Source organism: Trematomus bernacchii, unplaced genomic scaffold (genome assembly GCF_902827165.1).
Source record: "Trematomus bernacchii unplaced genomic scaffold, fTreBer1.1, whole genome shotgun sequence".
Taxonomy (NCBI): domain Eukaryota; kingdom Metazoa; phylum Chordata; class Actinopteri; order Perciformes; family Nototheniidae; genus Trematomus; species Trematomus bernacchii.
The window spans coordinates 7,658,151-7,668,127 of record NW_022987727.1 but is presented as its reverse complement, the minus strand read 5'-3'; the positions used below and the strand labels follow the sequence as shown (position 1 = coordinate 7,668,127).

General features: G+C 42.9%; 1 protein-coding gene across 1 annotated transcript in view; it reads left to right on the top strand.

Moving 5' to 3' along the window:
* The first annotated feature begins 1,075 nt into the window (after positions 1-1,075).
* Positions 1,076-9,977, top strand: part of sema3b (sema domain, immunoglobulin domain (Ig), short basic domain, secreted, (semaphorin) 3B) — an 84,162-nt gene continuing 75,260 nt past the window's right edge. Inside the window, exon 1 of the mRNA XM_034145101.1 lies at positions 1,076-1,646. The gene's annotated coding sequence lies outside the window, so the exon portion shown is untranslated. The remainder of the gene's footprint in view (positions 1,647-9,977) is intronic.

Below are 9,977 nucleotides of genomic sequence, written 5' to 3'. Positions count from 1 at the left end.
GAACGCAAGATTGGGGAGCTGGTGGACGTGTTTTGTGGTCCTAATACAGACCCCCACTTAATGTTCTCCTATAACCCTAACCACAATCTTTCATAGACCCTAATCAAGTTTTTTTAGTTGTCTAACATTACACCATACTAAGACAATCTAACAATCTCTTATAGTTGCCAAAACCATAATTTCTTTTCCATGACAATAATCTTTCCTGGCCCTCAACCAAGTGCAGATTCTAGTCCTACTATATCAAGGTTCTTGGCTGGCGATGAGGTTTGTAATTTGGGATTCTACCACAGCATTAGAAATCTAGACACAGAGGATCAATCTCTTTTTCTTTCCTTTTATTGTTTAACAACAGATTTAAAAAGCTAGTCCCAAAATTATACTCCCCAGCGTCAATTGATGTTATTGTACTGTTTATGCATTTATGGCTGAAGGGAGGAAATGTGTCTGTTCTATCAAACCTTCACGGGTTTTCCCAGGACAAGCTCAAATCAGAGAAGCAAACACATGTTAAACAAGCATACCCTAAATCCCTAATCTGTTTTGTTAAGTTGCAAAGCAGAGGTGAAAAGGTTAAGGGTATCAGAGTGGAGGGCTTATTGTTATGGTCTGAACCTTGAACCCAACCACTTAAATCAATCTATATATTTTAAACAGAAGAGAAGTTTATGCGAACACTTTCTGTCTTGAACAATGGACTCATGGATGAGTTGACATTTGGAAGAATGTGTGAACTTTAAACTGAAACAGAATCCAAGTGTGAAGTCTACCCTTATCCCAGTCTCACCCTGATCCTTATCACAAATAGATCGGCCAAAAGATTTTCTGCATCACGAAGACACTTGGACCAACAAAGTAGGACATCTGGGGTGATAAAGCATGTTGAATCATAACAGCAGAAGAAAGACACTGCGGCTGGTGACACAGCGAGGGAGTGACTTTACCTCTGGACTGTGGCAGAGGGAGTGGCGTGGAAAGAAAGAGGAGGGTGTGAGTGTGTGTGTGTGTGTGTGTGTGTGTGTGTGTGTGTGTGTGTGTGTGTGTGTGTGTGTGTGTGTGTGTGTGTGTGTGTGTGTGTGTGTGTGTGTGTGTGTGACAGAGAGAGCTTTGCTTTCACGCCTTGCTGAGCAGTGAAAGAGTATCTGTCACAGGAACAAGCCCAAAGAGAACAAGTAAAAGTTAGGCAAAAAGACTCGGGGAGAAGGACAGAGGCGGAGAACGAAGAGATAGAGAAAGAGTTGGCTGAAAGCAGCTTCTGTCTTCCCTCCCACCCCCTGACTGTCCTCCCTCCTCTCTGCCCGTCCGGGAGCGAGAGGAAAAAGAAAAGCAGTGCAGAGAGAGAGAGAGACGGAGAGGGAGCTCAACCACGCTCGCTCTTTAGCGCAGGACTCAGGAATTCCAGGACCTTTGGAGTTGTGTGCACACATACACTGACACACACACATGCTGCTTTTCTTGTGGTGATACAAATCTCAGGAGGACTCAGAGAGGGAGTAAAAGAAAGAGACAGACAGGGGACATTAGAGAATCCTTTAAAGCCCTTTCCTGTGGACTATTTGACCATGATGGCACCTGCCAAGGGGGAAAGTGTCTAGGAGGGGCTGAGGACTGAACCGGGACGCAGGCGGAGGAATCTGCGGATGAAGGTGAGATTTACATTTCCTGACATTACCTATAGTATCTGTTTGTGCCATAATCTGTGAGCAGATATTGATAGGAGGGTTAAGTTAATAAATAACTGATGTAGGAAGTAGTTGGTGTGTTGGGTTAACATTGTGAATGTGACTTAATGTCTATGCTCTGTTTTTCTGTTATATTTGAATATTCAATATCCTAAAGACATGATTTAAGTTTCTGGAAGTCATACTGGAGCTGGGGAATACCCTGTGTAGGTGTTTGTGTTGGATTTGCTCTGACTTTGTGTCAACTCGGCTGTATTTGTGGTTTAGCATCTGTGCTGATCATTAGAGTGATTTCCTTGAGTAACATAATAGCTTGGCTGGACAGATGGAGAGTGGAGTTTAAGAGGGAGCACATGTAAGTGAGAACATTTTGTGGGTTACCCTCAATTGGATTTGATTAACAGATTGTTCATCTGGGCATACATCAGGAAAGGAGAAAATGTTGAAAGAGTTGTGCGTGCATGTGGGGAAATGTGTGTCTTGAATGTGTGTCTTGGATGTGTTGTTTTCCTGATGGTGGAAGTAGAGGATTGGGAGGAAATTAGTATTGCTTTTCCAGAAAATCTTTTTCAGTTGGTATTGGTTAGTCTCACAAGAGTTATGTTTTCAGTTTGAGAACACAGGGTTTGTGTTATATCTTTGAAATGTCACCTGTTTTAGTTTCAAAAGCTTTTGTGCAAGGCGCAGAAGCACAATAAAGCATTCTATGAATGTTAACAGACCAGTCAGATCAGATGTGAATAAGAAACCAGTGGACATAATGAAGATTAGAAGTCTTTGGTCCTTTTCCACCTGCAGTTATTGTGAGACTCTCCATCCTGCCACACTCTGCCACTTTTGTTTTCTAATCTCATTTACTTCTGCCTTCGCTGCAGGTTTTTGCTAAAATCCCACATCTAATGACAGAGGCTTATCCCATGCCACTCTGCCTTTCTCTCATCCTCTCTCCCACCCCTTTTCTTTTCTCTTCCTCATCCTCTTTATGACAATCCTACTGCCTTTATAAAGCTTTAAATATCTATTCTCTTTTATGCTATTTGTAGAATCTTCTTTTTTTAGCTATCACGAGCATGTTTTGTCTGTGAGAGGGTGTATACGTGTTTTAGACTCACAGGTGTGCATTTGTCATCTCACCTTTTCAGTCTAGTAATCCAAGTCTTTATTACCCCTCTGCCTCAAAACCACCTTAACCTGCAAAGTAACCCTTCCATTACCATACCATTGAAGCCTACCTTAACCCTTAATTTACCTTTGCAGTGAGGAGTGGTCAGGGTGCAGAGGATGGTACAACATGGTGTAACATGATACTTATCCTGTGTTGTGTTAATTGTAATGTGGTCATCCACAAAGGCCTTTCATGTTGGTTGTTTTTGAGATGTAGTTTAGTTAAAGCTTACCTAAGTGTCTTGCTAGTTTAATGGACACTCACTGGACAGTATTGTAAGCATAAATAAGGGAATTTTCCATAGTTTTAACTAGGGCTTAAAATAATTAATCGTGATTAATCGCATGATGTCCATAGTTAATCGCGATGAATCGCAAATTAATCGCACATTTTGTATCTGTTCTAAATGTACCTTAGAGGAATATTTTTCAAGTTTTTAATACTCTTATCAACATATGAGTGGACAAATATGCTTTATGCAAATGTTTGTTTATTATCATTGGAACAATGACAAATATTCTCCTAAATATTTTCAATATAACAACCTGGAACCTCTCTCTCTCTCTTACACTCTCTCCCAACCCTGTCTACTTAGTTGCACTGAGCCAGTTGCTCAAACAGACAAACCTGTTTACAGTTGTCGGCGAAATGCCGCTCCTCTGTCTTCATCTTCAGTCAAAGCATGAGACTGAAGTTCCCACTGTGGGTCAAAATAATGCGCTGTGATGTGCAGTCGACACGTTGGATGCGATCCGAATTATCTAACGCAGCCCCTCGTCCTCCACAATGTTAATTGTCCTGCAAGCTGTAGCCACCGCCAACCATTTAGCTATCGCTGTTGAAAGCTTGCTGCTCGTAGACGCCGTGTCCAGAGGCCTGTACTACGAAGCCGGTTCAACCTAACCTGGATATGTTTGAGTTAGCCGGTTGGCCTAACCCCTGGATTCTACCGGGTCCGTCTGCGGCGCGTTACGGCTGCGCCGCGGTTTTGGTCCGGCCTCCTCCGGCGTCATACCCTACCAGGCGCGTTTCAGAAGCATTTCAGAAGCGGAGCGTCTTGCCTGCCGGCTCGCAGTTTTTGTTGATTTGGGCATATTTCCTGGACAGGCTACTTTGTACAGACAAAGTTAATAATAACTGTAATATTCCAGTTATAAACGACATGAATCAAAGATGTGTTGCTGTATTTTAGTGGTAAAAAAATGCATTCATCATCATAATTATTCTATATATATAATTTACACAGTGCCTGTAAACCGGAGGAGAACGCTGGCATTTCTCCTCCTACTTGAAAGACTACGGAGGGATAGGGTCTGCAAAATTAGTTTGTGTGTGTGTATATATATATATATATATATATATATGCTATATATGCTTTGAACGTTCCACTTCCTGCCTGCCCGACCTTACGTTACGGCTGCGCCGCGCCAAAAATAGGATTCATCCTATAGGAGCCCTGCGCCGAGACGCTTCTGGGACGCTTCTGGGACGCTTCTGGGACACTTCTGGGACGCTTCTGGGACGCTTCTGAGCCGTAACGCGCCGCGTGTGGTGGAATAGCACCCATTGACTAGAGTGGCCGCGATCGCTGTGAGCGCCGCGGCGCGGTCGTAACGCGCCGCGGCGCGGTCGTAACGCGCCGCAGACGGATCCGGTGGAATCTAGGGGTAATCCAAAACAAACGCGCTCTCGCTAAACGGTCCTACGACGCGGATTATCAAGTGGATCGCTCAAGCCAGCCGTGTCCTATCTAGTTAGGTGCGCGTTCACATTAAAGGGGTGGTATTTGGAGCATTCGACCAATCACAAACATGGAGAAGCGTACTGACAGCGCAGCGCTTTCGGCCCCTAATCGATCTGTTGTTTTGTCTGTCTGACTTTTGTTTTGTTATGTTTGTTTTTGCCCTATTACTTGTAAAGCGACCTTGGGTCCCTTGAAAGGCGCTATATAAATGCAAGCTATTATTATACTTCCTGAATGAAAAGTCAACTATAATATTAGACATATGAAGAAGTTAAACTTTAAACATCCATGACTTAAACACTTTATCCAGGATAAAAGCCACATAGCTGCACCTGCAAGGTGAATACAGCTGGTAAAAGAAAAAGTGTTTGAATGCGTACATTAACAGGTTTATGATATCACTGTCCCGTCTAAGACACGATCTGACTTTAATTACATTTGACTCGAGTGTTTCGTCAACTTAATGTGTTGCTTAAAATAATACTTCTGCATACAATATGTGACACTGTGACGGGCCGTCTCCACGGCAGTGTTAAAAAATCTTGAAACGCTTCTGCCCATTCACTTTGAATGGAGTGACGTCACTTTTTTTCGCTTTCGCCGAAATGCATTGTGGGCAGGCGAGCGGAGATTCTCAGGATTTTCAAGATCCAAAGTTGAACAATGTTCAACTTTTGAAGCTGAGGAGGAAGCGTCAGCCAATCAAATCCCGTGTACGCAAATCTGACAGTTCAAGCTCTAGCCAATCAAACGGCGTGTATGCTGGGAGAGCCAGACCGCAGATCATTTCCTCATATTCCAAAAAATGGAGGAGAAATTAGCGGTAGCGAATCAATCACCCGGTGCTTTATGACCAGACCTACCGGGATATAAACCGGAGGAGCCAGGCATGGAGGGAGGTGGCAGAGACAGTGGTATGTTTTCGCCTGTTTTGGGGAGTTTATATCCAGTTTACTTCGGGCTTTTTGGCTTCGTATGTCGCGGGCGGGAGATTCATGTGATTGGTTGATCGCAAAAAAATCCCCAAGCTTCAGATACGCCCACCTCCAAGATTTTTTTAACGCTGCCGTGGAGACGGCCCGTGAGTGTTGCACGGCCAGATACGGCTCAAGAAGCTGACTCAGATAAGGAAATATATGATACATTATGATGTGATATGCCGCAGACTGTACTGTTACTTCGTTATTTAAGTAAGCTTTCTTAACGCTAATGTTATAATAGTCAGATTGCTCTGAAGATGGGAGGGAATATTCTATACATTTTTACGTTCACACAGTCTGTGATTTTGGCCGGCCGTCTTTCCTGCAACGGCCGTTTAAACTGTATTTCCTTTCTCCTGTAATACGACTTGATCGCTTTAAACTCCGCACACTGAGCTCTGATTGGTCAGCAGGCGGTGCTTTCACTGAGTTGATCTCTTAGCCTGCAACCTAACGGCCCGTCCACACGGCGGTGTGCGTTGAAGCTTCAACGCTTCTGCCCATTCACTTTGAATGGGGTGACGTCACGTTTCGCCGAACTGCATTGTGGGAGCGAAGCGTAGATTTGCTCGCATTGCTCGCGACGAAAGTTGAGCAATGCTCAACTTTTGAAGATTCGGCGGAAGCGTCAGCCAATCGAATCATATGCCAGTACAAGCTCTAGCCAATCAAACCGCGTGCTTGTGTGTCCGGGGCGGGAGATTCATGTGATTGGTTGTTGGTCAAGTTTCAGCCCCCCCCGCCGGCAAGCGACAACGCATGCCGCCGTGTGGACAGGCCGTAACCTGCTCCGGAGCAGGTTAGCCGCTCAGCATAAGTTACCATGGAGATCTAGCCCGCTAAAAAGAGAACCAGCGTCGTAGGACCGGAAACCCAGAGTTTTCCCTGAAGTTAGCCCGCTAAGCGAAAATCCGGCTACGTAGTACAGGCCTCGGGCGTCTCCCCGGCAAACTTTCAAGCGTGGTCTGCCGCAAGTGAGCGGCAGGAGCGGGGCTGTCAGCATCAGCTGTGTGCTTGGCTTGCTGTTAAAAACACCTTTTTTTGTATCCATATCTCTCGCTAGAATCTCCCACCATCCAACTAACAACAACAATGTCAAGCCTTTGGGCTCTGAAACTACGGGGTGGGCCGAGGACAAATACACATGCGTTAATCGCACGTTAAAATAATTAGTGGCGTTAAAAACAATTGCGTTAACGCGTTAACTTGACAGCCCTAGTTTTAACATCTTATCATATAAAGATTTTTACAATAACGCCTCTTTTTGGCTAAAAGGAAACTGTGTTACTCTGATAGATTTCCTCAAGGGATGTCCCTTGAGTCAGTGTCAGGTTTGGACTGAAGTCTACAAGTGGAAAATTGTGAAAATAAAGTGTGTGGGGTTAGACAGAAGTCAGTTTACCTAATTGCCCCTCCCCTCTGTTGCTAGCATGCTAACTACCCCGCTAATTTTCTTAGTAATACAAACACATTGAAACACAGCACTTCCTGTGTGTCAGAAGATGTTTCCCAGCACAGACAATCAGAAGTGTTTAGAACAGCATAAATATAACCGCTTTCACCATGTGGTCACAGGTTGCACCCGCTCTTGAAGTGTGTTCAATCATTTGACATGAGAGAGCAGCGAAGTGGACATTTATTTAACCTAACAGCTCCTGTGGGTTCAAGGTGGGTCTGCTGATTGCCTAGTGATGAATAGACCACCAAGGTAACTTTATGGTTAAAGTGGCTATACACTGATCCACTGCCACACCTTAAAACCCATTAACCCCCATCTAAACCCTTCCTCTGCGGAAAAACCCATTAACCTTCCTCTTAACCCTGAAATATCTACCAGGTCAGCAGACAGTAGATAACAATTGATGAGATTCGGGAGAGTAGGGTAACTTATATACATGTGCATACTGTGTAAAGCACAGGATATATAATCTTCTGAACTGTCAGGGCTGGTCCATCAGCTGGTGCTTTCCAATTTCAAGTCATGTTTGTCTTTACATGTGTCTGGAGTCAAGAAGATAAGCCACAGAGAAATGATGAGGCTACGTATAGAGAGAGGTGGAGATACTGGGCAGCGATGTCAGTATTCCTTTGTTTGAAATATTTAACGAGTGTCTCTGCTCTCTTGAAATATTGACTTTTTCCTATATAGCCAGAGGGGACAGACAGTAGCAGAGGTTGTTCCCTTATTCAAATAAAAAGCATAAGGCTGTTAACATCAAACTTTCATCAGTTTATTTTATTTATTTATTTTCTGTTTTCTTTTTCGATGCCTGATACTTGCCCTTGATCTGTAGGTCGCGGCTAATGATGGGTAAAATGTGTATGTGTGTGTGTCTGTGTGTGTGTGAGAGAGTGGGTGTTTAACTGTAGATTTTCTGAATGCGTTACAGTATACATGCACACATTATGGAGACATTGTACCTAGTATTAACTGTATTGCTATATCCCTATACAGTATATATACAAAGGAATAGATTCTTTATTTATACAAATTAAAACAAAAACTGCAAAAACTAAACTTAATCAACAAATGATCAAGTTTAAGTACATAATTGAACAGTCCTTTTACTATTTAAAGTTGTGCCTTAGTGCATATGCATGTGTTTCATTAGCAGGTGTCCTTAAACTATTTTTGAAATATTGGTGCTGTATTTATTGATTGTTACATAAAACATTGGACAAATAGATATGCATGATGACCCACAGGCAAGTATTGTCACTGCAGGGGTAATAGGATACGATGGAAGATAATAGATATGTTTTAAAGGTGTCATTTGATATGTGTAGATAACCTCCTCACGAGTTGAACCTAAGGTCAGCAAAGCTGGTTTCCCTAATTCATCACTGTGTTACAAAAGGAATAAGGGAAGTTAAGAGAGCATGCTTTTTTTAGATAACACTTTACCGGTGTTTAAGATCAACCTTTTAAGGTGAAGAGTTCTTCAAAACAACAGATAAAGAGAAAACTGCACAAGAGTAGATCAGTATTGAAGATTTCTTAGAAAGAACAATAAATTATAGTATTTATTTAGAATACGTCTTCCTCTCTTTACAATGTGATTTGTAAGTACATAGGCAAAACAGGGTTTCTACCTAATTTGCACAGTGTCAAATTATCAGAACTGTTCCAAGAATGAGAAGGACGACATTTGACCAACCAAAACAATAAAATAAATTCCTCAGACGCCCTGAGGCTCCACAAGTGAAAAGCTAAGTGATGATGTCGGTCTAACAGACGTACTGATCTTAGTATAATGGATGGATCAAGATGTCAACAGATTAAACCAGAGACCCAAAACACAGTAATGAGGTTAATTAGGATCAACGTATCAGCACAGATGGCGTAGATACGGGATGGTTGATGGTAATGAGGCTCCATGTCATCACATAAAAGCAGATCACTCGAACGGGCTGATGGCCCGGAGTAAAGACTATCATTCGATCTCAGGTCATCGTCGAGCTGTTCTCACTGAATGGATAGATGTGTATTGTTAGACCACTGGGTTAACTGGTTTGTGATCAGGTTGTTGGTCTCTGGGTTTGGTTTGTAGCCTGATCAGGGAGGTTTTTTTAAACTATTAAAACTTCAGTTGACTCTTTTACAAAATAAGAATTAATTATCGATGCTACAATAGGACAACATTGACCCATAATGTGCACATGTTTCAGAGGGATCTAAAGGTTATTTCTATCAAGAGTAACTTATAAACCACAAAGATCAACACTGCTTTTGAATCTGTTTGAAAACGTAATCCACACTGGCAGCCGACCATAGGCTCAGGACCGCAGATTTCCTCTTATTTAACTTCCTGATCTTCCTTTACTGTCCACTGTGCAAATATTCCCATTGGAATGCTACAGTTTTTTTCCTCCTTATTTTGGTGCATAGTCTCAAATTAAATGAGAAGAAATTAAGGATGGTGCATATATACTAGGGCTGCCCCTTTTCTTTCTGTCTACTATGACTAAAAACAAGTCAATCATACAGTATACATGTTTACAAATATCACACACACACACACACACACACACACACACACACACACACACACACACACACGCGCACACACACACACACACACACACACACACACACACACACACACACACACACACACACACACACACACACACACACACACACACACAGCAGACCCTTCCTGTCGTTTCTAATTGATCTTTCTTCCTCTAATGCTCCGTTCTGCCCAGCGGTGTTGCAGAACTGCCTCTCATTTGCCAGACTGACCTGTAATTGCACTCTCGATTCGTGCAGACACGTGCATGTGTTAGTGTGTGTGTCTATGTGTGTGTGAGTTTGGGACTCCAGGTACGTCCTATCCCCTCACCTTGAGCAGTCATGGAGTGTTGGAGTTGAGGTGGAATTAGGAGGATGTACACAGGAAGAT